The 24,851-nt window shown below is 39.1% G+C and overlaps 1 protein-coding gene across 5 annotated transcripts in view; it reads right to left on the minus strand.

Annotated features, from left to right (window-relative positions):
- The window catches only part of GUCY1A1 (guanylate cyclase 1 soluble subunit alpha 1), a 53,596-nt gene extending 45,057 nt beyond the window's left edge, over nt 1-8,539 (minus strand). The window contains exon 1 of one of the 5 annotated variants that reach the window (XM_081137004.1): nt 8,386-8,539. The gene's annotated coding sequence lies outside the window, so the exon portion shown is untranslated. Of the gene's footprint in view, nt 1-543; nt 742-1,023; nt 1,565-7,953; nt 8,336-8,385 lie in introns of those variants that run through there. The other 4 variants (XM_081137002.1, XM_081137000.1, XM_081137003.1 and 1 more) reach the window with 4 other exon arrangements.
- Nucleotides 8,540-24,851: the final 16,312 nt, after the last annotated feature.

Consider the following 24,851-nt stretch of genomic DNA (forward strand, 5'->3'; position numbering starts at 1 on the left):
TAAATCTCTTCCCTGTTACTTCTGTAACCTTATAAATACTTCAAAAATGTTGCTATATCGATTAAACTTTACACTCACAAATATACAACTTAATGGAACATTGAAATTCCTTGTCTTATGTTTTACCAACTTAATATATAAACCACATATTTAACTACTTATAAAAGAGCACATCTGAATGTAAAATGACTGAAAATTGAGAACAGTAAGCAGCTAACAATTTTAGTTCACACATATAAAATCAGATTAGTAACATAACAAATCTTCTCTAATAAAATCTCGCAAGATTTAAGTTACAGGGTTTCTCAACTTCATGAATAGAAACACCTGTTACAAGGTAAGGAGCCAAATAACTTCCTCATTAAATCTAGAAATGCGTATCAAACTTTGGATAGTTTGAAACTGATTTATGAAGGTCTATTTAAAAGTAATGCATATGCCATATCCTTTCCCCAAACTCAAAAAGCGAAACGGTTCCACATGACCTAACCGAGCGGAGTCGGCCTGGCATTCTGGTCCTGTAGTAATCTAAGGACCCCTTACCTTCAATCTTTTTATAATATTCTCCGGCATAACCTCATTGCTCCAAGCAGGCCCGTATCACCTCACACACTGTTACCGGGTGTTTATGATGCACGGAGCACTTCGGTTAGGTGCCTGTGAGCAGCAGGAGAGCTAAACAGCAGTAGGACCTCCTCCCGCAGAGTGCGGGCTGATGGGGAAGGGGGGCCATTCGGCGGCGAGGGGGAGCGCGGGGACTGGGAGGAAGGCACAGGCACTCAGCGCGGGCGCGGGAGATCAGGGAAGTTTCTGAGTAGAGCCAAGCTTCAGATTTAAAGAGCGGGTGAGTACAGGCCTCTCAAAGATCTAGCAAGGGAAAAGGAAATCTAGGAAAGTGGGTAGCAGTGTTTTCCACAAAGGAATACTTCAGAGCTGTAGCTTAGGAAGACGAGGTGTTGCCCTTTCTCCTTCCACACCTCGGTTACACACACACTCTCACTCTCTCTCTCTCCCCCCACTCACCTGCTTTCTGCGGTGCTCCTTTCCTCTCCTCTGTCCAGAACACTCTTCCACTACTCTCTATATTTAAATACTACAGGTCCTGCAAAGTCCAACACCTTGGCCCTATTTTAAAATCTCGATGAGTCCTTCATCTTCTCTAGAAAGCCTCCTTCAGTATCTCCATCTCGCAGAACTCTCTCCCTTCTTTTACGTTGTTTAGAAGTTATTAAAACTGCACCACAAATATTAAGCTGTTTGTTAAGTGCTGACATGTATAATTCTGAGGCTATTTCTGGGTTCTGTTATCTCCACATGCAGACTTTAAATCCCCTCAAACCAGAGGCTGTGTTGTAAACTTCGTCTGTATCTATGTCACTGACAAGCAGAATCCATTATAAACTGTATCGCAACAAGTACAAAAAGGTGACTGAACCTCTGAGAAGAGTGTCATAAAGCATAAAGTAAGCTAAGCTTTCAAAAACTGCAAATTCAAAAGAATGTTCTTTTTGTTCTTGCACATATTGCTAGATAAAATGGTAATAATGGCATTTTTATTAGATATAGAAAAAGTTCACTGATGAAGGATGAAGAGATTCAAATAATAGTACATGACCACACAGGCAGAACTACTCTATTCATGTTCTGTTTCATCTCCATTCCTCAAGAAAATAATATTCATACCGGCAAAAATAAGACCAAACTCAAAATAACAAATTTAAAAGCCAAAGATGTAGCATGACATTAAATATTCTAAATGAGTTTGAATTCACTAATTTGGAGAAATTATACTGCAAAGTACTGAAAGCATTTGTGGATAAGTTAAGTGAGGAAGAGTTAAAATCATCTTACAGATACTGTGATGAACAGAAGGTTTGATAGAGAACAAAGAATCCAGCCACCGTCTCAATTTTCAAAATAGAGAAGGTGGATTCCAACAACTGTAGCCTAGAGAGCTTGACATTAATTCCAGGCATGATTCCCAAGAGATTCTTAAAACTATGGAACGTGAGCACTCAAAATGTGAAGTGCCGTTACCTACGAGCTAGTGTTATTTCCTCTTGGTTTTAATAGGGTTACTTGATATCTATTCTACAGAAAGTGGAAATACATTTTGGCAAGGAATTCGACCAAGTCTACCACAGTATACTCCTGGGCCACAAAAAGGAATGTAAACTCAGAAGAAAGAGAGTTACTTGGCTAGATAACTGGTTTGAACAGCCTAAAAAAGGAAGTAATTTATGGGCTCATGGAAAACAAGAAGGGGGCCAGGATTGTGCCAAGTGTCCTTTCAGTTTGGCATTCTACACACCTACTCAGGTGAAGCTATTAATCGTATCCTGATCAAGCCTGTGAAATGCCTCCACATTGGGAAAACTGCTGATCTGTGTCATAGAATCAGAATCCAAAAACGCCTTGACCTTCTGAAACAATGGGCTAACTGAAGGTAAAGATTAAATTTAATTGCAGGAAGTATTTTTAGAAGTCCCAAATCCAGTGGCCAAATGTACGGTTGCGGAGAAAGAAGTATATTTGCACTTCAGTCAGGTGGCATTGTTCAGGACTTCGCTCAATATCTACATGTTTGGCTTTCACAGGACCGTAAACTGAAAAAAAGCAGCAAAAAAGGATGTTAAATTACATAGTGTAGTACGGATGCAAAACAAGAAGTGGGGAGAAGACAGATTAAATTTTAGGATGATTAGCTATATGGATCTAGAGGAGACCCAATAGATCCAATGATACTAGTCTGCTCCTCGAGGTTTAGCCTGGGGACCACACTTCAAGTAAAACAGAACTGCCTCCAAAGGAGAAATACGCTGATGGTAATGAGATTCCCAAACCATGCCAGTTCAGGATAGGCTGAAGGAACTGAATATTAACATAGGGACTAGAAGAGTTGTCATATATAAAAACATTTTGCATAGGTATTCTAAGAGGTAAAAACTGGGATGTAAATATTATAGAGATAAATAGTATAGTTCAAATAGTACAAGAAAAGAGTTCTTATGCTAAGAACAGAGCAAATAAAGAAATGCCTCCTACACTGAAGATCAATTGCATCGCGATAAATAATTTGCCTAAATTAATCTTCATATTCTCTATGAATTCAGAAATAAATTCATACCGGTGATCTGCTCAGGAAGAAATGGGTAAGGATAATTTGAGTGGACTGGAAAACTTGGGAAAATCTGGAACACGTATGATGGAGATTTTGATAAGGAATTACCCAAGAAAGAATAAAATAAATTCCCAGCACTGTCAACCATTCCTCCGACAGAGTCGGGTTGAGTGAATCAAGTTTTAGTGGCAAGAGGTTTAAGGGCTGGAGCAGAGTTGACATTGCTGACAGTTGTGATAAGTAAAAATAGAGAAATATGAGAAAATTAAGGGTGGCCAAAGGAAAATAATGGAAGAGGATGGTGTCAGGTTAATGGTGAGTGAGTGGAACTATTGGAAGGATAGGAGCTTGTGACCAGAAAGAGAATGTGAGATTCCCAGCTTTTCTGTGGGGGTAATTCTGAGTGACCTGAAGGCCCAGGTGGGTAATACCAGAGGATTCCCGAAGGGAAAGCAGTAGTTTAAGGTCCTGTGAAAGCCAAACGTGTAGATATTGAGTGAAGTCCTGGACAATGCCAACTGACTGAAGTGCAGAAAGAAAAACCTCTGTTATTTTAGATTCCTACGGAAAGTGGAATGTTCGGAGGTCAATAAACACTGGTAATGGGGAGAGGATAGATAACATTACTGAAGGTTGTAAACTTAGAAAGACAAAGGGTAATTGGGAGGTAGTGAAAGAAATAACAGTTTACAAGCAGTTCTGAATAGGCTGTAAGGCTTCCGAGAGAAAATCATAATATTCCATGGAGGGCCATTGCAAAACAAATATCATTCTTTAAATTGTATTCTTGAATAAGACAACCTGTGGCATCAAAGCATCACAAAAGTAATTCAATAATTACAAAGATGACACAGTTAAACTTATTAGACAATGACTACATGCCAGTCACTGAGTCTAATGATGAATATCCTGAGGGAGACTGGAGTTTGGTAAAAGATACTGACATCTAAACAGGTTTGTTGTTGTTTTTAATCCTCACACTTGCTCTTCAGAAAGAGTAGAAGGAACAGAGAGAGAGAAACATCGATGTGAGAGAAACACACAGATTGCCTGCCTCCCGCAAGCCCCGACCAGGGCCAGGATCGAGCCTGCAACTGAGGTACGTGCCCTTGGCTGGAATCAAACCCAGGACCCTTCAGTCCGCAGGCCGACCCTCTAACCACTGAGCCAAACCGGCTGGGGCTAATCAGGCATTTTTAGTGTAATGTAGCATAGCACAAGGGAAAATGTAGGTTAGGTCGGACCTGGGAATAATGTCAGGATTAAGAAGTTTCCTTGGTCTGCCCAACTTCCTTTCCCCAGGGTGTTCACTCCCCAAGCCACTGTCTCCTGTAGACTTCTTGCTAATTCCTACCTACTATGGTGAGAAGGAGCAGGTGGTATGTGAGTTAATTAATTTGAGTATCCTTGGATTTTCTGAAAGGGAGGGTTCATTTTAATAAAAGATTATTAATGACTAGAAAGCATTCCAGGTTGGTGAAGTTAGTAATTACGAGCAGTGGAAGTCACGTTTTTATGATAAGGGTTGGGGGGCACATGCCCCAGAGACTCTCGAGGTAGTCTAAAGCTGATAAAGAAAAGTGGAAATGTGGAAAACTTCACAATGATTAGTACTAATGTCTCTTATAACTATGGTTTATTAAATGACCTTGCTTTAAGGTATTATTTTGAAAACCGTTTTAGTTAATATTACATTGTACTAAAAACTAAAGAAGTGATAACTAAAATTAATTTCTATTATGAATGTCAATAAAATGTTTTATGACTAAATGTCAACAGTTTTGTCATAGACATTTTCAAACAAAAAAAATCTTTATTTAACATTACTTTTTTGATAAATAAAGATAGTGCATAACCCTAAGTTTGGCACAAGTGCCTAATCAATATTTACTAAATAAACCTAGATGGCCTAGAAACTAACAAGCATTGACATTATTGATAATTTAGAATGAAAAATATCAGTTTCTACAAATACGCAGAAAAGTAATAAATAGTAATGTTAAAGGAAAGTTGCTTGGGTAAATATTTATAATGTAAGTGGTATAAAAATCAGTCTCATAAAAGTTATATATCCTAGCAAATAAAAGAAAAGCTAAGAAGCTTTCTAGAAAATCTGTCATATAGAAAATATTCTGAATAAATAATTTCCTTCAAAATTTTCCATCAATAACATACTTTTTTAACTTGGTTATATTCAAATATTGCTTTAAATTTCCATTTCTCTCTACCTGGAAAGATTCAGTCTTAAGACTAATTTGATTTTTATCTATTTCTGAAAAAGTTTAAATAGAAACTTTTGTGGGTACATACGTTCTTTTAAACTAACTTATAAAAAAATCAATATTCTCTTCCCTATACTCACAATTAATTGTTGGTGAATGCAACCTACAAATGTAAATATAGAATTTAATTTCTCCTGTATGGTTTCATACAAAACTTAAGGTTATGCAATATCTTTATCAAGAAAGTAATGTTAAATAAAGATCTTTTGTTTGAAAATGTCTATGAAAAAACTTGACATTTAGTCATAAAATATTTTATTAACATTCATAATAGAAATTAATTTTAGTTATCACTTCTTTAGTTTTTCGTACAATGTAATATTAACTAAAACAGATTTCAAAATAACACCTTAAAGCAAGATCATTTAATAAACCATAGTTATAAGAGATATTAGTACTAAGCATTGTGAAGTTTTCCACATTTCTTTTTCCTTTGGTGTTGCAGGGATAAGTAAAATACCTTTACATTTCCTTCTGCATTCTGTAAATGGCAGCTGTCTTAGACCCATTATTTTCTACCTGAACATCTAGAAACAGGGCCATTAAGGGGCTATTTATATTCATACACTATGAAACGCCAGAGCAAGCACAAGTACTTTATATTTTTGTTGGGTTTCAAAGAGAGAAATGTAATTTTATTTCTTTGTCATATGCTAGAAAGAGATCTTACAGTACAAGAAGAAACAGAAGATACCCATTTATACATTAGTAGTTTCTACTAAATTTCACCTACCTAAGTTTCCTGTCTGATATATTTAAAAACATACAAATGGATCATTTTCTCTGAAATGTTTCATTATTGTAACACTATTTAATTATTCTATAATTTTTCCTACTATTCTATCAGAAGGTTTTATGTAGAAAGCCTATTATTTTGACAAGAAAAAAGGGTACCTTATATTGTTGACCTTGTGGTTCTTATTTTTTTATTGAGTCACAGATCTCTTTGTCTATCTGAGGATGCTAGACTATTTCCCTAAAAATGCAGCAACTCAGATGTTTGACTACAACTTCAGGTGCTTCATGATCCTTTAAAACAGATCCACGGAACTAGCTGTTTGGTAACTGAACAGAGCACAGACTACACAACCTCCACTGTAAAAGCAATAAAGTTTATATGGCCTTTTGACAAATAAGGTCTGCTTTGGAATTTTAGACATTCATTTGTTATGTTGTTAATGGTTTTACCACTCTTCATAACATGGTACCTTAAATACCACAGCCGAAGGGAAAAAACGTAACCGTATTTAGAAAAGCAACAGATTAATTCCACCTTATGAACCAAGATATACAAATCTCTATCTATCATTAAGCGCTTCAACATTTTATATATGTGTAAAATGGGTTAACCATTTCCTTACCAAGCTCAGTTCTAATAAGTAGGTAGGCATTTAATGAAATCACCATCAGATGACTAACCCTGAAAATTCACTCCTGATGTTCTAAATGAAACTCATATATATGTTACATATATACATATATATATATGCAGTTTCAAAAAGAAATATATGTGTGTGTACACACACACACACACACACACACACACACACACACACAGCGGGGTTTCCAATATGTTGGAAACCAAGCCGCCTCTGGCCGCCCCCACCAAGTGAGAGGCACAGCCTCCCAGTTTACTTCAGAGGTAAACTGCCTGGCAAGGGCAAAACGAAGGGACGCGTGGAAGTCAGGGAGCGAGAGGAAGACGCACAAAAGGCACAGCCAGAAGTCACATGACCTCGCTGCCTCGCAGCCCCTCACCCCCGGGTCGCCGCGCGGCCGCGCAGCCCACGGGGACGGGCGACGGGGACCCCTTGCGCCCCGTTTCCCCAGGCGGGGCGGTCATACTAAGAACAAAAATCAGACCGCCAAGCAGCGCGGTAACTAACGCAGGGGCTGGCGCGCACACGCGCAGACACGCACACGCACACTCACACGCACACTCACACGCACACTCACACGCACACTCACGCACACGCACGCTCGGGCTGAGCCCTGAGCAGCCCCGCTGCAAGTTTCCCGGTGCTTTCCTAACCACCCTACCGTCGAGGCCGCTCGCTCTCCAGGAGGGCGACTCGCTGACCCCGCCGCGGCGGAGGGGCTGAACTTGCCGCAAAGCCCAGGCTCTGAAGTCCGGGGTCCCTTCGCTCTCCGGCTCGCCCTCCCGGAGCCCGGGGCCGGCGCGGGGCTGGCGGGCCGAGCTGCGGGGGCGCCCGGGCCGTGGGAGAGCAGCGGCCCCGCGCGCCCCGCGCGTTCTCACGGCCGGCGCAGCGCCTGGCGCGGTCGGCCCGGCGCCCGCCCCCGTCGGTCCCAGTCCCGCGGGCGTCGTGGGTCCCCCGGGCCCTCAGCCGGGTCCTGGGGCGCCGTCTCCTTCGCTCCCTCGCCCCTCCCCAGCGTGGGAACCCGCCTCGGCCCCCCGGGACTGGGCAATTGGGAGCGCCGGGAAGGCTTCCCGGGGTGGGGGTAGGAGGGCGAGCCCAGACGGGGGGCCCCGGGAAAGCGGCCGCCCCTCTCGGGAGCCCCGGCCCGCGTGGGTAGGCAGCAGCCACTTACTCGGTGGCCTCGCAGAGCCGGGCCGAGGTTTCCGGATCTCCAGCGGCTCCAGGGCGCGCCTCGCAAATCCGCACCGCGAACGCAGGGAGAGAGCGGGCTTCAGGGCGGGGGCGGGGGGGACCCTGCGGGGGCACCTGTCGGTCCCCGCGCGCGTGCACCGACCGCACAAAGGGCCGAGGCTCACCCGGGGCTCGCCCGCGTCTACCTGCTCAACAGGCGGGGCGGGGCGCGACCAGCCTCTCAACCCGGTTCCCGCGCTGCACCCAGGCGCTCCCCGCTCCCGCGGCGGTCGCTCTCTGCGTCTCTGCGCCTCTCCAATGACCCCAGAAGAGCCCTGGCAGTTCCTTTCCCCGCTGCGCGCGACTTCTGTTCAGAACCCCTCCCCTTCCTTGCACGGAAAAACTGAAAAAGAAAGTCGCGGCCGTAACGCACCGTGGTGAGGTCACTCAGGGTCCTCCCGCGGCTGGCGGCGCCCGTCCCCCTGCAGGTGCAGGGCGCTCGGGCTGCGCCCCAGCCGCTGTCTGCCTTTTGCCCGGGGTCTGAAACTGCATTGAAGTCTGCTCGCGGGAAAACCAGCCCTGGGCTGAGTCCCACCCACTGCAACCAGACCAGGGCAGGACAACTGAGTCCTGGCCCCCGCGGCGACGCAATCGCCACCCCAGCAGTTACTCTTGGGGAGAAAAAGAAGAGCGGATGGGACAAAAGGAGGGAAAGGAAAAAAGGAGGGAACTCAAGGAAAAGTTGGCTTACTTAAAAATAAATAAAAATTCTCCACTAGGCTCTGGTCCGGAAGAACTGCAGTTTACCATGGTTAAAAATCCCAACATCTCTGCTGGGAGGTTGATTTCTGCACAGATGGCTTTCTTGTGCTGGTTTTCAGGTCTCAGGCCCATCTACCCTTTTGCGCATCAGTGCTCTGGCTGCAGACATTGACGTCTTTCCCGTGAGACCCCGATCCTGCTTGGCTCCCTATATTTAGTTCTATTTGTTGTTGGAGGTGGGAGTGGTTGGGCACCTGTGTAGTCCAGCACAGAAAAATAAGTTCTGATATTGTGTTTGAGTCACCTTCCTGACTTAAAAATAAATAAAAAGGTAAAAAAATCTCATTATGTTGTTTCGTTGTGAATTCACAATTAATCACAATTGGTATCTGATCTTTCTTCAAGCTCAGGAACTCTGAGACAAATTCTTCATAGTTATCGCCAATTCTTAACAGTATTTCTCCCCAAACCTACCACGTAATCTGGTTCCATTCTAGACTCATCACAGTTGCCAATTTTTCTCCCATTTTTGCCTACTGTGCTCTTCTCATGGAAAACTGCTGTCAGAATAAGGTCCCCCCCACGGGGGGGGGGGGGGGGGGGAAACAAACCCTCCCCTGACATTTAAATAAGAAAAAAAGGCATTTCAATAAACTTTACCTTAATCACAGGCAAAACTTTATAGCTATAAGTTTGCAAGTTTTGGTTCTGCCACCTGTGGGACCTGCTCTTCCTCTACTCCCAACCCATCGACCCATGATAATCTTTTAGGTCAGTAGGACTTCTCTCCTCGGGGTGCTTAGAATTTAAGACCTAAGGAGGAGAGAAGAGAAATACCCACTGGCACATAATTGAAAGAGAATCTCATGCTGTATTTTGAAAATGCATTCAACGGTATGAAAGCCCAGAAGAAGATATATTTTTTTGACAGGACAAATACTTCATAAGGGAGCAGCATTAGCATTAAGCTTTAAAAGGTTGGTCATATTTGGAAAAAGATACAATAGTGTGTTTTTGTTTGGCTTTTTTTTTCTAGTCCTAGCAAAGGCATGGAGGTGGGAATCCATGACATGGATATTCAAGGAACAGGAAGTGGTGCCGTTTGATAAAAAATACAAAGTAAGTTTTAAAAGTATAGGAAGAAAAGGTGCAAAGATGAGTTGGGTCCGAATGGCCTCTAGTTGTCACACACTGGACTAAAATCAGAGTGTTGGCAGGGCTGTGTTTCTTTCTGAAGGCTCTGAGGGAGAATGGGTTTTCTAGGCTGATCCTGCTTCTAGAGGCTGTACACACCCCTTGGTAATAACTTCCTTCCATCTTCAAAGCCAGTGTTTATGGGTTAACTTTTTTTCACATTGCATCACTCTGACTCTCTCTGACTTTCTTGTTTCCATCTTTCTAAGCAAGGTAGCAAAATGTTGAAGGCATTGCCTGGTTTCTTTTTTTAATCCTTACCTGAGGACATGCTTAGAGAGAGGAAGAAGAGAGAGAGATCCCCGTGAGAGAGAAACATCCATTGGTTGCCTTTGGTAACCCAGTCACGTGCCCTGACCAGGAATCAAACCTGCAACCCTTCGGTGCACAGGAAGATGCTTAACCAACTGAGCCACTATAGGCAGGCTGCCTGGTTTCTTCTTGCTGTTTATTATAAAATGTGAGAGGAAAGAGACTGAAGGAAGAACTATTAAGCAAAAAAGAACCAGGGCTTGGTGATTTAGAAAATCCTCAGCTAATCTAGGTTGCAAAAGCCACGCCATTCTTATCCAGGTAAACTTAACATCCTCGTACTGTGGCAATCCTGGGAGATTTTATTGATTTTCATATTTAAAAAATACAACAGATTCCCATATTTTTATCTTATGTCCTAAAGTAATAGTTATATTGACTCCTTTATCCCTAATATCATTACATAGCATTAGTATTCCATAGATTGTTTGTGCTTCAAAAAGAGACCAAACTGGTATCTATAGACCACAATATATTTAATGATACTTTTAAAATGCTTCCTCATAGAAATAACTTACAATTTCAATGACTTCAGGAAATTAAAAAGAAAGCATACAGTGGAGACAATGACGTAAAAAGTCCCTAAGATGAATGGGTTAATGGATATTACAAAATAAAGGTTTGTGAAACTTGCTCAAACGCATCTCTTGAGTGTAACTATGTTTGCTCTATCCAGTTAAAGATATTTCACATGAATAAAAATTGACAAGTTTAAAAAGAACAGTTTAGCCATACAAAGATACGATGTGTTTAAAAAAAAAAAAAGTCACAGCTATGGATAAGCTCTTCTCTAACTTAGTTCAAAAACACACTTTGTTTTCAATATTACTTCTCCTTCTCTAGCTTAGTCGCTCACCCCCACCCTGCTTTTACAAGATTTCTTGTCATTCTAAAATAACTGGCCATATAAAGACAGATTCTGAGTCTCTTGTGTGTGTGTGTGTGTGTGTGTGTGTGCATGTTCCCAGAAGTACTGCAATACTGGGTCGATGTGTGGAATGGATGGAGCAAGCTCCTATTTCATCTCCCTGCTCCCAAAAGCCATTTGATATATATTGTCCTCAGCTAGAGAACATATCGTATACTAAACTGACAAGAACAGATACTACACTTGATCTTAACCAAAAGACTGAGAAGCAATATAGAGGGATTTTTTAAGAGTATGTTTATTAAAACTGGGAACAGTGAAACAAAGAAGGCCTTAGGATAGAAGCAGCAGCAGGAAAGGGCCTAGGTGGGGCTGTTTTGGCTCACTGAAAAGTCAGAGAAAAGGGGGCTTTGGAGATAAATTCAGGGGGTTAGCCTGGGAGGAGCTGCTGCTGCCCATTGCTCCCCTGGTTGCAAGTCTCCTGGGGACCTTTAGAGTTAAAGAGATGCTTGGGTGTGCTTCCAGGAGGGAGAACACACCCTAAGTCTTTGCTTCAGTATTTTTTAAATAGAAAAACTAACACTAGCTGCCAACAAATAAGTTATGTAGACTATTCATAACAGCCCCAAACTGGAAAGAACTCAAATGTCTAGCAACAGATGAGCGGATGGACAATAATGGTACATCCATATAATAGAACGCTACTCAGCAATATAAAAGAAGGAACTACTGATACAGCAACATGAATGAATCTCAAAAAGATGCTGAGAAAAAACACAAAAGACACTAAAGAGTATGTACTGCATAATTCCATTTATATGAAATTTTAGAAAGAGCAAAACTAATCTGTAATAACCAAGGGCAGATTAGTAGGTGCCTGGAGCCAGGGTGGGGAGTCACCAGCAAAGAGGCACAAGGAACTCTTTGGGTGATGAAAATGTTCTGTATCATGATTGTGGTGGTGGTTATGTAGGTATATACATTTATCAAAATTCATTGAACTGCACACTTAAAATGGGTATATTTTATGTTATGTACATTTATCTCAATAAAGTTAGTTTTAAAACAAGAGTTGAAATCAACATCTACAACAGCAACCCAGGTTATTAGAAGGATAAATAAATTCTTTTCTGGGGTCTGACATTTTAATTGTCAAAAAAAATTGTAATTGTTAACGTTGTGCCAGCCACTCTTCTAGACACCATATGTGTTACGCCATTTGTTTCCTCCAGCAAGCACTATAATTATATCTGCTTAACATATGAGAAAATTGAGATATAGGGAGATTAAGTAACTTTTCCAAAATCACACAGCTAGCAAATGGCAAAAGCAGGACTCAAACTCAGGCTATCTGGCTCGTCACCCTGGGGCATGAATCACTCTGGTCATTCTGCAAAGAGCTTATTAATTATGCAAAGCAAAGAGCCCCAGTTTAGACTTATTAAATCAGATTTTAGGGGTACTGAAAGATCCCAGGAAACTGCATTTTAACTAGCATCTGTAAATCACTCTGATGGTTGAGGATCATACTTAGAAACACTACATATTTCAAGGTAGTAAAATTGTCTTATTGAGGAGCTCCTTGGCGGGTACACATTCCTGACACCATTATGTAACAGGCTTGGGTTTTCAACACTTGCACTTCAAACTATTTATATATTCTCTTAATTTCTTTGTTTGACATTAGTTTAAGCTACCAAGTAATCAGTAGAGAACCTGAGTTTGAATAGTTCCTTTCCTAATAGAATGGTTAACTAAATAGGAGTAGTGTGTTTCCATTTACTGATGCAGTGAGAGAGAGATTAAAGAAGGAAGGGAGGAAGAGAGGGAGAGAAAAAGGAAGAAGGCAGGTTACTGAAAGGGGTAAGCAAAACATGGAAAGTATGTTCAATAAAGCTATTTATAAAAGAAAATATTAAGGAAATACACTCAGGTAACTTTCACTTAATTCTTCAAATGTCATAGAGGTTGATGTGTTCCTGCTTCCTTTCAAGGTAAGACATGATAAAAAATAATTACTGATTAAATGAATGCCTTTTACAGAGAGTTGAAAACTTTTTAACACTTTCTATTTCTAGGCACTGGACTTAGAAACAACCCCAGAGTTCCTGTGGGTGATGTTCCCAAGCATCTTCCTTAACAGAAGAGCAGTCTACTATTTCAGGGCTTCCCTGCAAAGCTGAGTTGAAACAGTTTAAAAAAGAAACCCACAGTCCTAATAGAATATCACTTTTAGAGGAAAGCATTTAATCAAAATGAGAATTTTGATATGTGAATGTAAATATGTGAACAGCTATGAGCCCTTTAATTTTAAGAGAAGCTTTCCAAGGCAACATTGCCTACAGACTTGCAGAAAAGAAAGACAGGCTTGCAACTTTTCAAGTAATGGCAAAAGAAATGAGAAGTATACTTTAGTGAAGTGGCCACTCTCCTTTTAAATATTGTAACAGATAAATCTTTTTCTGCTTCCTTTTAAACTTTCATAATTTAAAGCTGGTATGAGAAAAAAAAAATCAGATGCCTCTCACTAAGCAGCCCAGTGGGAGGGAGGCCTGGTGGATTTCATTATTGCAGGAGAGTGACCAACTGGTGATGTGTTGTGCTAACGAGCTAATGAGTCTGTGCCAGAAACAGCTAATGCATGGGTATTACCTTTGCTTTTGGTTTTCACTTTAATTCCAAAGTCAAGACGTTCTCTTTGAGCCCTGCTCATAAAAGTGTTTTATGCACTCATATCCATCTGGGAGAAGTGAAGTCACAGATCTCAAAGCTAAAAGGCAGCCAAAGAGACTGAGATGCTCTCAATGACAGTCTCTCTAGGCAGGCCAAACAGCATATCCTGCACCTTGGTTTTAAAAAATAAACTGATTCAAGCTTCTTCAGAGTAAAGAGAACTCTGTTTTGACATAAAGAGAAGGCAAATTATGCAGAGACAGACTTGCTGGAATCTCATTTTGTGAAAATGACAATTACGGCTGCTGCTCTTATATTTATAAAATACTCTGTTTAAACAGTTGACAATATTACCTAAGAGAAATTAGTGTCTTACCAAATCTTCCTTCTTACTTGGTAGAATATTTTATTTTGGTCTGGTTATAAAAGTAAGGCAAGTAACAAGAGTGGCCCTCCCTTCCCAACACCATGGCAGCCATGCAGAGAAACCCTTCCCAGTAGAGAGCTCCTGACAATGCTGGCTAAAACGAAACAGAGTTTTAAAGCTTAACCGGGCTGGTGTCCATACACGGTGACAAGCTGAAACTAGAAACAATGAGAAAGAAGGCTTCACTGGTAAGCAAATACGGTAGCTGGCAATTTTTCTGAGGTTACCTGTCTATAACTGGTAGGCAGGAGCTTGGGATACTGGGCAACATGTGCAGGGGAGATAGAAACAAAACCAAATGCAAATAGGAAATGACAACGCACTTAGCAGAAATCTTGGAGGTGTTATTTTCACACAAGGTACTGTCTTTCTTTAAGTAATGACTCAGCATGGAGCAAGGGAGTACACAAATGTCTCCTGAGTTTTCCTGATCTCAAGCCTGCACTTCCGGAATTTTGGATGGGAAATTCATACAAATTCAGTGGCTTGAAAACCCACAGGCAGAACTTTTATTTTAAAGTGGTCATATGTTGGGAAGGCAGCCGGAGCCTGGCAGAAACAAGCACAAATTTGCACTAGAGAATCCACTTTGCAGAAAGTCTTGAAGTAATTTCTGCAGATAATTTCTACAAATAAAACGAGACTGTAATACGGACACCACCAAGTATGTGAGGAAAAATGCCACCATAAATGACAGAAACAAGAAAATTAACTAGAAGTCAGACTTGCAAGGACTACAAAAGTAGAAATTATTCAAAACAGAATGTACAATAAGTGTGTTTAATACATTTTTAAATAAAATATATTTATAGTACAAAAAAGGAAACAATATAAAATTTGACCAGCTTGAACCTGGAACCAAAGAGATTTTCCAGAAATAAAAATATAATTAGAAATAAAATCTCATGGAACAGTTAAATAACAGATTAGATAAAACTGAAGAGAATATTAATAAACTGGAAAATAGTTGTAAAGAAATAATTAGAATTTAGGCAGAGAGCTGGATAAGAATACGGATGGGTTAATGTGTATGCAGGATACTACCAAGAGACAGTAGAGAATTCCTGGAGAAACATTAATAAAAAGGACAACACCTTAAGTTTTTCAGAACTCAGTTTAGTCATTCATCCTCTTCTTTGCCCAACATTTCACAAGAAGGATAAATAAAAATTGTTTAAATCCATTCATAAATGCATTTGATAAAATGACCAAGCCAAAGATAAAGAGATCTTAAAAGTAACCAGAAACAAACTAAGATCATCTACAATGAAATGTCAGTTGATCTCTACACACTCTATATGTAAAACATAATATATTACATATGCACTGCATAATTCAATATATGTAAGCACACATAACTTTCTTTCTAATATATAACTTCATTATATATAACATACCTGTATATATATTTGTGTGTGTGTGTGTATCTGTTTAATTCTCACTTCCTTTTGTTCAGTTTTTCTGTCTCCCCCTACCACAGCTGGGAGGGCATTTTTCCTGGATCTCTACCATGAGAATCTGGAGGGATTCCTGGAGGTAAAACCCACAAAAGTGTAGGGCTCCTTCTAAGACTGTGGTCTCCAGGAGTTTCTCACTCTCACTCCAGTCTATTGTCAGCATCCAGAAATTCATCCAAATTATCATTTAAAGGTTCCTGCTAGTATATGTCCGCAGTGGCTTCTGCTGTTTGTAAGCAGATCTTAGCTCTGATTCTCTGGATTTTCCCATCTCTCCAGATTTAGGGGTTATAATTTTCTTTTTTCTTTTTTTAAAAAAAATATATCTTTATTGATTTCAGAGAGAAGAAAGGAGAGAGAGAGAGATAGAAACATCAATGATGACAGAGTCACTGATCCAGCCCGCAACCCGGGCATGTGCCCTGACCGGGAATCGAACCCTGATCGCCTGGATCCTAGGTCGATGCTCAACCATTGAGCCACGCCCGGCCGGGCGGGATTATAATTTTCCATGACACTCATTTCTTTGGTGTGCCTAAAAAAGTAGTTGAGGCCCTGGCAAGGTAGCTCAGTTGGTTAGACCGTCTTCCCGATACATCAGGTTGAGGGTTCAGTCCCTGGTCAGGGCACATACAAAAATCAACCAATGAATTCTAAAATAAGCAGAACAAGAAATCTCTCTCTCTCTCTCTCTCTTCTGTAGCATATTTCTTCTAGTAAAGGTAGGAGTAACAACTTCCAAGCTCCCTACATGTCAGAGTTGAAACCGAAAGTTCTATTTATGTTATATTCAAGAGAGTCAGTATAAAAAGATTGAAATAATGTGCTTTAAGTTTTACAGATATGTGATTTCTAATTTAAGAAGAAAATGGTTTTGAAAATAGACATTTTGAAAATAAATACATATCCACTATATATGAAAACTTTCATCTTAGAAAAAATAAACATTTAAAGAGTTATATAATTTCAATTAATTTTGTATCCTCTTGCACTCTCAAAAGTGTTTGACTTGGATTATAAATTATATGAGAAGGCTCAAGCACCTACAGTTATAAAGACCTGCGCAAGTGTTTGACTTTCATGCTTTCAGTACCATCTACACAGTCTGCATTAGCATCAAATGGTATAAACTTGTCAATAACTAAATATACTTATCTCTATTGTGTACAAACAGTAAACTTCCTCATCAAGTTGATGAGAAGATTGTTTACTATCTATTTCTCTAGCTGGAGCAAATCAATTTCTGTGATGAATTTTCTTGGATTTGAGTTAAATTACTTTTATTATTGGTGGGAATAGGTATTAGCAATAATAATTTTCTTAGAAGTTACAGAAAAAGAAACATCTGACATCCTCTGTTTATAAAAGAAATTTCCTCTGCCCCACACTGGAAGGACCTGTGGCTCACAGGTCTTTTCTGTCTCAGAAAAAGATTTTTATAACTGCCAAGTTAGATATATCAAAGGAACAGCAAAGTTGCAAAAGGAGACTAAGTATTTTTCCCTTAAGTCTTACTCTTAAAAGAGAAAAGATCGTTTTCCTTTGGCTATTTGAGATTATAGAAGGGAGGGTACAATGAAAAAAAACTAAAGAACACCCACACTGAAACTCAGAAATGGAAAATATCACTACGGTGGGCACAACAAGGGAGAATGCCACAGGTAACTTTTCCAATTGATTTAACCATATGCTGTATCTTTATGTATAAAATAAAGTCTAGATTAACATGTTAACAAAATATAGTGGTGAGCAAAACCATTTAATATTTTTCCCATTGCTCCATAATTAGTGAGAGGGGAAACAATAGCCAAATATTTAATTTAAAACAGCCTAAGTGTTATGAAAGGGATGTACAGAGAAATATGAGAGCTTATAAAGGAAATCTGATCATCACAGGTGGGTGGTCGAGATTTGGTTGGGAAACCTCCCGGAGGGAGTGGAGTTGAAGCTGAAATGTGAAGTGTGCTTGGGAAATGAATGGAGCCTTGGGGAAAGAAGAGTGTTTCAACAGAAGGAACAGTATATGGGAGAGCCTTGAGGACAGGAAACATAGCACGTTGATAGAACTGAAAGGTGATATATGTAGCTGGTGTAGAGATTGCAGAGAGAAATAAACAGTGGCCTTGACAATGGGTAAGAATGATTTCCTCCCATTCTAATCTGTGTTTAAAAGCATAGTGGTCCAGGGAGGAATCAGAGGTCACATTCTATTATCTCCACATCCACTTTGGACCCCTGTGGTACTCTACTCTCTTCCCAGAAGGCATTACCACGTCCAGGATGTAGGTAAAGTTGGCTCTGTTGTGAGGAAGCCCCAGCCTCAGGCCCTTTCAAACCCTTCTATGGAGATTTCTTCCTCTTGTACTCCAGCGATTAGAGAGGTCAAGAGTGGTATTGACATTCTTCCAGACCCCACCCCCCTTGCCTGCTCTAATGTTCTATCCTGCATGAGCTCTTCCCTTTCTTTGCCCAAACCCTGAACAAAAGTTGAGCAAGCTTCTTGTTTATTTTGCTCATACATGTATTTATGATTCAGGATACTGTATTGCAGTATTTTGTTTAGATCTGTTTGCACTACTTGACTATAAGTTTTTTGAGTATAAGAGCAATGTATTATTCATTAGGAATTAATAAATATTTATTGAATGGATGAGAACAACAGAGCTTATGTAGACACTAATTGACACTGAATTATTCATTCCCTCTAGGCTTTAACTGAGGTGAGTGGCCCAGTTAGCAGAGGGTCTCACCTTGCAGTAATCATGGAAAGGTTGGACAAAGGAGGCATTGAGTCAGGCCGGAAACATCTGCCAATACAAATCTGCTGCCCTTGACTATGGTCTCAGTTTTTTTTAACTTTCCAATTCTCAACAAAAGTCTGAACTTCCCTTGATTAGTCTGTATTTGAGAGCCCAATTTATTGCTGAGTTGAGCTGCTCTTCCTTTGTCTGCCCAACTCAGAAAATGACACGCATATGCCGCATGAGCCCACCTCTGCTAAGGACTATGGTATAGGCAAGACAGGCACAGGTTTGATGGAATCATATGGGTGCTTCCTATGATGTCATTCTCTACCTCCAGCTCAAGAAAACACTTTGAGATGCAAGCAAGAGTGACGCTGTTGTAGGAATAACCTTGAATCTACTCTATTTTCAAGCGAATCTTGCACATACTTGACTGTTCTGCTAAAATTAGTAAAATTTGAACACACTTCACAACTTATCATGAAAAACCATGATTTAGAACCTCTACCTCATTTAATGCAGTCAGTTTGAATGCAACAGACATGAAATAGAGTAAATCTTCTCTTAGCAAACTTAGGGACATTTTGTTTTAGGGCTTATGTTGACATAAAACTGAGAATCATGTCATGGTCATACTATCCCATTTTCTATCATCAAAACTATTGTTCAAAACGTTAATATCAAGACATTTACAGGCTCTCAGGGCTGCCAACTATTGTGTAAGTTGCACACTGCACAATTCTAGGGGTTCCAGTCACATGTACCATTCAACTGTGCAGTTTAACTCACAGTTTTACATAGTCTTTCTAGCAACTATGTTCATTATTTTTTTTACATAATGATCCTTTTATAAGTAGCCATACCAAATTTCCATAGCAAGTACTTACTAAGTTGATAGAAGGTAAATTTTAAATGGACTTTACAAAGACACATATTATGTATTGGTACAAAACACACCCTGATATTTTCAAATATGTTTTTACAGGTGCTGTATTTTTAAGATCTCACATTATTGTACTATAGACAATGAGATTTTATTGCATTTTTTTCACAGAAGTCAGTTTCATGCTGTCAGTAAGAACTGTGCACTCCAATCAAGTTGCCACAGGTGCCCAGCCAGGAGGTGCAATGCAATACTCACCAAGCAGCTTATTCCAAATATCAGAACCATACTCTTCCAGACATTTACTATTAAATGAATAATGACTAAGATGAACTTATTGAAGATTTGACTCCAAAGGGGCACAGATAGAAAATGTGGTCCCAGTGATGGAATGTTTAAAACAGAAGCAGCTGTTTACCGTCAACTCGTTTCTTTCACAAATTTCCTTTCCTAGTCATTACCGCATTCTTTTCAAGGCCATGTACAAGGTTTGAAATAGCTATTTTGTCAACACACAATACACATCTGCATGATTTCAAAAGCTACATGGTGTGACTTTACAATGCAATTAGTGGAGTTTCATTTGGAAGAGTCCAAGGGAATGTGAAAAAGAGGAAAATGCTGTTCAAGAAGAGGCAAGAGGATGTATTCTAGAAGAATAATGGTAACTTTCCACATTAGTGCTTAATAAATGTCCATTTTGTCATTGCTTTCCAAACAGTAATGAAAAGATTAGCTGAGATGTAAAAAAAATGAGCTGTAAGTCATGGAATTGATAAAACAAAGCTTGCATACGATTTAAAATCAACATACTCTTCCCTTCCTAAATTAACAGGTTGTTTTTTTTTTAATGAGCATAGTGATAATTGCTAAGTAAGAATTTAGTGATTAAGAATTAGCAAACAATTTATTTTTTTGTGTGGTAGTGAAGGGTGACAAAGTACTGATAGCATAGTAATAATTTTAATTCCATAAGTAATGTTAATACCTGTGAAAAATAGACAGTTATCTGTAGGTTTAGTGCTTATATTATAAATTAAGTAATAAGAAAGTGTGGGGTTTTTTTACATTCAAAGATAAAGCTTATATACAAGACATATCTACTATAGATGAAGTAGAATGAAATACGCTTGATTATTAGTATTTATCAAGATGGCAAATAGGTTTCATCTTTTTGCCAACTCTAAATAATTGAAGGTGGCTGCCTGGGGCATTGTGCTGAGAAAGAGTCTTGAGGATCCACTGAGAAAGTGTATAATGATAGATTAGTGATGTGTGGGGTATGAGAGGTGAGTGATGACCCTAATATTTATTACCCTTAGAACTAACGTAGCTTCGAAATTACCTGCAAAGATGAAACACATTTGATGATTTACATATCCCTAAAGACACATTTAACAGTGTATTCTACAAAACCTGAAGAAATTTAAATGCATAGTGACTGTTTTATTTCTTTTTTTCTCTAAATCATAGTACTAAGGCATATGGTGACTTTCTTAATGTTTTCATGTTTGGAGAACATTTTTGGTTGTGAAAATAAAATGAAGAGATTATAGTGAGCATAAAGCATAAGTCCTACTTTTGACAGAGGGTTTCAAATAACACTTGACATCCAACCAAGAGTCCAAAATTTTTTATGAACTACTTGGAGAGCAGGTTCTAGAGTAATTTTAAATTGGAGTTTACAAGAACAAAACACATAAACAATTTTAATGAAGGTTGGCTCTAATGTAAATAAATAAAATTTTTTGAAAAGGAGATCATAATTACTGTTTGAAAATGTAAGTTATAGGAATCACATTAGCTGGAGCACTGGGAGTGCAAATGCTCCAATTCCTCCAGAATTAACTTTTTATAAGTATAAGAATGTTAAATACTTTTGGTTAATATTGAGAGATCCATAAGAAAGATTAATGAAGATTTGGTGACATAATTGGAAATTTTAACTATTTTTCCACCATTCAAATATATCTTCCTGGAGGGAAAAATACAAAAGTCAGGGTTAGGGTTAAGGTTAGGGTTAGGGTTAGGGCCATACGTTAACTTGTATATAAATAATAGACACCTTCAAAATGAGCAATATGAAAAGGAATAGTAACTCTACAAAAAAATCTCCTCAAAAGTTTTATTTTTCTTAAGTTTCTATTTAAAAGGAGTTGACCCTTATCTGATAGTTGGTTTTCAAAGGAAAAATGAGTCATGTCAGAAATGTTGTCAATTTTGCTTTTATGAGTTTTGGCAAAAGACTTTCCATTTTCTTCATATTTTATGAGACCTCAAAATAGATTTAGGAATTTCCCCTCCTAGTGTGAACGTTATAATACCAACTTGTATTTAAAAAATACTTTTCAGTTTCCAAAGGGCTTTTGCCTATATTATGTAGGTCTGTGAGTCCTGACAACCTTTTTCAGTGTGGAGTTAGCACTCCTGTTTCACAAATGAGAAAGTTAGACATGGCTGATTAAGGGGTTTTCCAAGGGCACACGGTTGCTTTGAGCAAAGCTGGGACCGGGAACCCAGTATGACTCACAACTTAATTGTACTTTTGACCACTTTATGTTGAGTGCTTTGGGAGATCCTGAGGAAGTCAAACCTATGACTTTTCTTCAGGAACCAATGCCCTTCCTCTATGGACAGAGTCATAAATGCTTTTCATTAAGCCATAGGAAGTATCAGTGTTGTGCTACATTATCATTTTTATTCTTTCTACTTTTCTTCCTTCATACAATCACCCTAGAAGATAACAGTCACTCTTTAGCTTAATTTACAATCTATATCTTGAGGAGTCCCAGATTTATATTTCTAGCTCAGATTTCCTTTCTTCCATAACTTTAGATCTAAATATTTCCTTACCTACTCATACCTCTGCTGGAATGCCTTCTTGGAGAGCCAGACTCAAAATGTCCCTATGGTAATTTATCATCTTGTTCCCAAACCTGATCCCTCTCTGTTTTCTCTATTGGAATTGATACTACTCTTTAATGAACTAACCAAAATCTGAGCTGCATCCTTACTTCTTCTCTGTTAATCCCTCATACCCAAGAATTCTCCAACCACTGCTGATTCAATTTTTCAAATACCTCTTAAATCTTATTGGTCATTTCCATTCCTACTGCCTTTATTCAAGTGTCATGATTTTTCACTTGGATTAAGGTCCACACTTTCTAACTTTCACACCCCCTCGCCTGGCACACACACATGTATACTCCTTATTGCAATCTGACCTCTTTTCAATCAGGTTTCCACACTCTAGTCAATGGTCAGAGGTTACCCAAAGCATTTATGATAAAGTTCTTAGTCCTTAATGTGGCCTGGAGAGCCTGCCTAGTCCTGATCATGCCCATTGACCCAACTTCATGCCTTACCACTTTCTGCCTCATTATCTGAGCTCAAGTTATATTGAAATCAATTCAAATCTTAGGCTACACTAAGTTCTTTGTTGGGTTTATCCCTTTGTTTATACCATTAATAAATGGCTTCATTCTTCTGCTATTAAGTCCTGTTCTCAATGTGATGCCCTTCCCTGCCCATTGGGAGATTATACTTTCTTGCCCTGTGAACTTGGCTGCACGCTTTGCTTCACTCAGTGAAATGTAAGCAGAAGTGGCATGTGTCACTTTTGGATGGTAGCTCAAAAAGCCATTGTGTGTTTCAGCATGCTGTCTGTCATCTGCCACAAGACAGGCAACATCCCAGATGAAGGATGATTCATCAACTTATGTCCTGGAGAAAAGAAGACATGAACCAGAAATACAGCAAACCCATAATAGACATATAGAATGAAAGAAAATAAGTTATAAATCACTGAGACTTGGAGATCTTTTTGTTACTCAGCATAATTTAGCCTACTTTTACTGGTACATTTTCCTAGAAGAGTTTTCTCCATATTTTCTCAGCTAACTCCTATCTATTGTCTCAGCTGAAACGTCATTCTCTTCATAATTCATTTTTAACTCCTTGACTAGGTTCAACTCTTGTGTTTCTATAGCACTCTGTACTTTGCATAATAATAATAATGCTCATAGCATAACATTATAATTTGGTTATATTTGGTTTTTGTTTGTGTTCCGTATTAGATGGTCAACTCTGTGAGGACATGGCCCATTTTTATTTTATTTTTTTATCATTTTATTCCTGTTTCTTAGTACTTAGTGTATAAATGTTAGCCAACAGTTATACTGTATGAATGAATGATGATAGATGATAGATAGATGACAGATAGATATAGATAGATGATGATGATAGATGATAGATAGATGATAGATAGATAGATAGATAGATAGATAGATAGATAGATAGATAGATAGATAGATAGATGATAGATAAATATTGTGGAAGGTTTTCAGCTTCAGAACTGTGACTAGCAAGAACACTTGGAAATTTTCTTTGCTGTGGTGACAGATGGAACACTAAAAGGAAAATATGTTATTATTGACCTCTCCTGGGCACTGGTCACATTTCCATTATCATACATTTGCAAACTACAGAGCTCTATGAAAAGTTTCAGTCATAAATTGTAACCTACACTACATTTTTGTTTTATGAGTCCCTTGAATGTGTTCAGTTTCGCTGTGGTAGTCATGTCCAGTAACAGCTCCACTAGCCATGAAGGACAATTTATCCTTGGATCACAAATGTGAACTAGTATGGAGATAATCCAATTTCAGGCAGATCTATAAAAGTTTTACAAGGAGGTTTAGCGAATCACTGTCTTCCTTAATCTGACTGATGTATATGCTCTCTTCTTTATTATGTGTGTTTTTATCAAAGATGTTAGGCAGTATAATTTTGGTCTAGACTTATGAAAATTGTAGTTTTGCATTAAAATCACAGCATAGTTTAGGTCCATGTTTGTGTTATATGTTACTGACTCTCTAGAAGAGCGTAAATAATGCAACAAATTTTTAATAAATATTTATTTCCAATCTACCACCTTCTTCTGCTACAACTTACATTTTTTCCATCACTATCAAATGTCTTAAGAGCAATAACAATATATATTTTCATCTTCATTTTTTAGTGTCTCACTCCCATTGCTTTTTAGTTTTTACTTTTAGTACTTTCACCAATCTCTCTCTCTCTCTCTCTCTCTCTCTCTCTCTCTCTCACACACACACACACACACACACACACACACATACACACATAGAGCCAGGTCAAAGATTTTAGCCTGAGACCATGAAGATCCTATGACAAAATCCCTACAAGAAATTTCCTAGACTCTAGAATCACTCTCTGCTTCATATATATGTTTCTCCTTTCTGCTTAACACCTTTAGATTATTGGTTTGTTTAGGTGGTCTAGTTGGTTTTTGACTCAGATTAACCTAAAATGGTGTCTTGGATTAGCCCTCTGTGTCTCACATTGTAGCTCATGGGCAAGAGATGCCCTATCCTATAATTGACCCAGGCCCCAGACACTTCACCCCAGCTCTGACTCAGTATTTCAGATCCTGACTTCTTAGGAAGGGAAACTGGAGAATCACATGCTCTATCACTGCTCCTCTTTCCCCCCATCCCCAGCAACCCTGAGCACCACTTGGGGCTTGTTGAGAACTCTACTTGACTCTAGGGGCATCT

This window comes from Miniopterus schreibersii (genome assembly GCF_964146895.1).
Source record: "Miniopterus schreibersii genome assembly, chromosome: 4".
NCBI classification, from domain to species: Eukaryota; Metazoa; Chordata; class Mammalia; order Chiroptera; family Miniopteridae; genus Miniopterus; species Miniopterus schreibersii.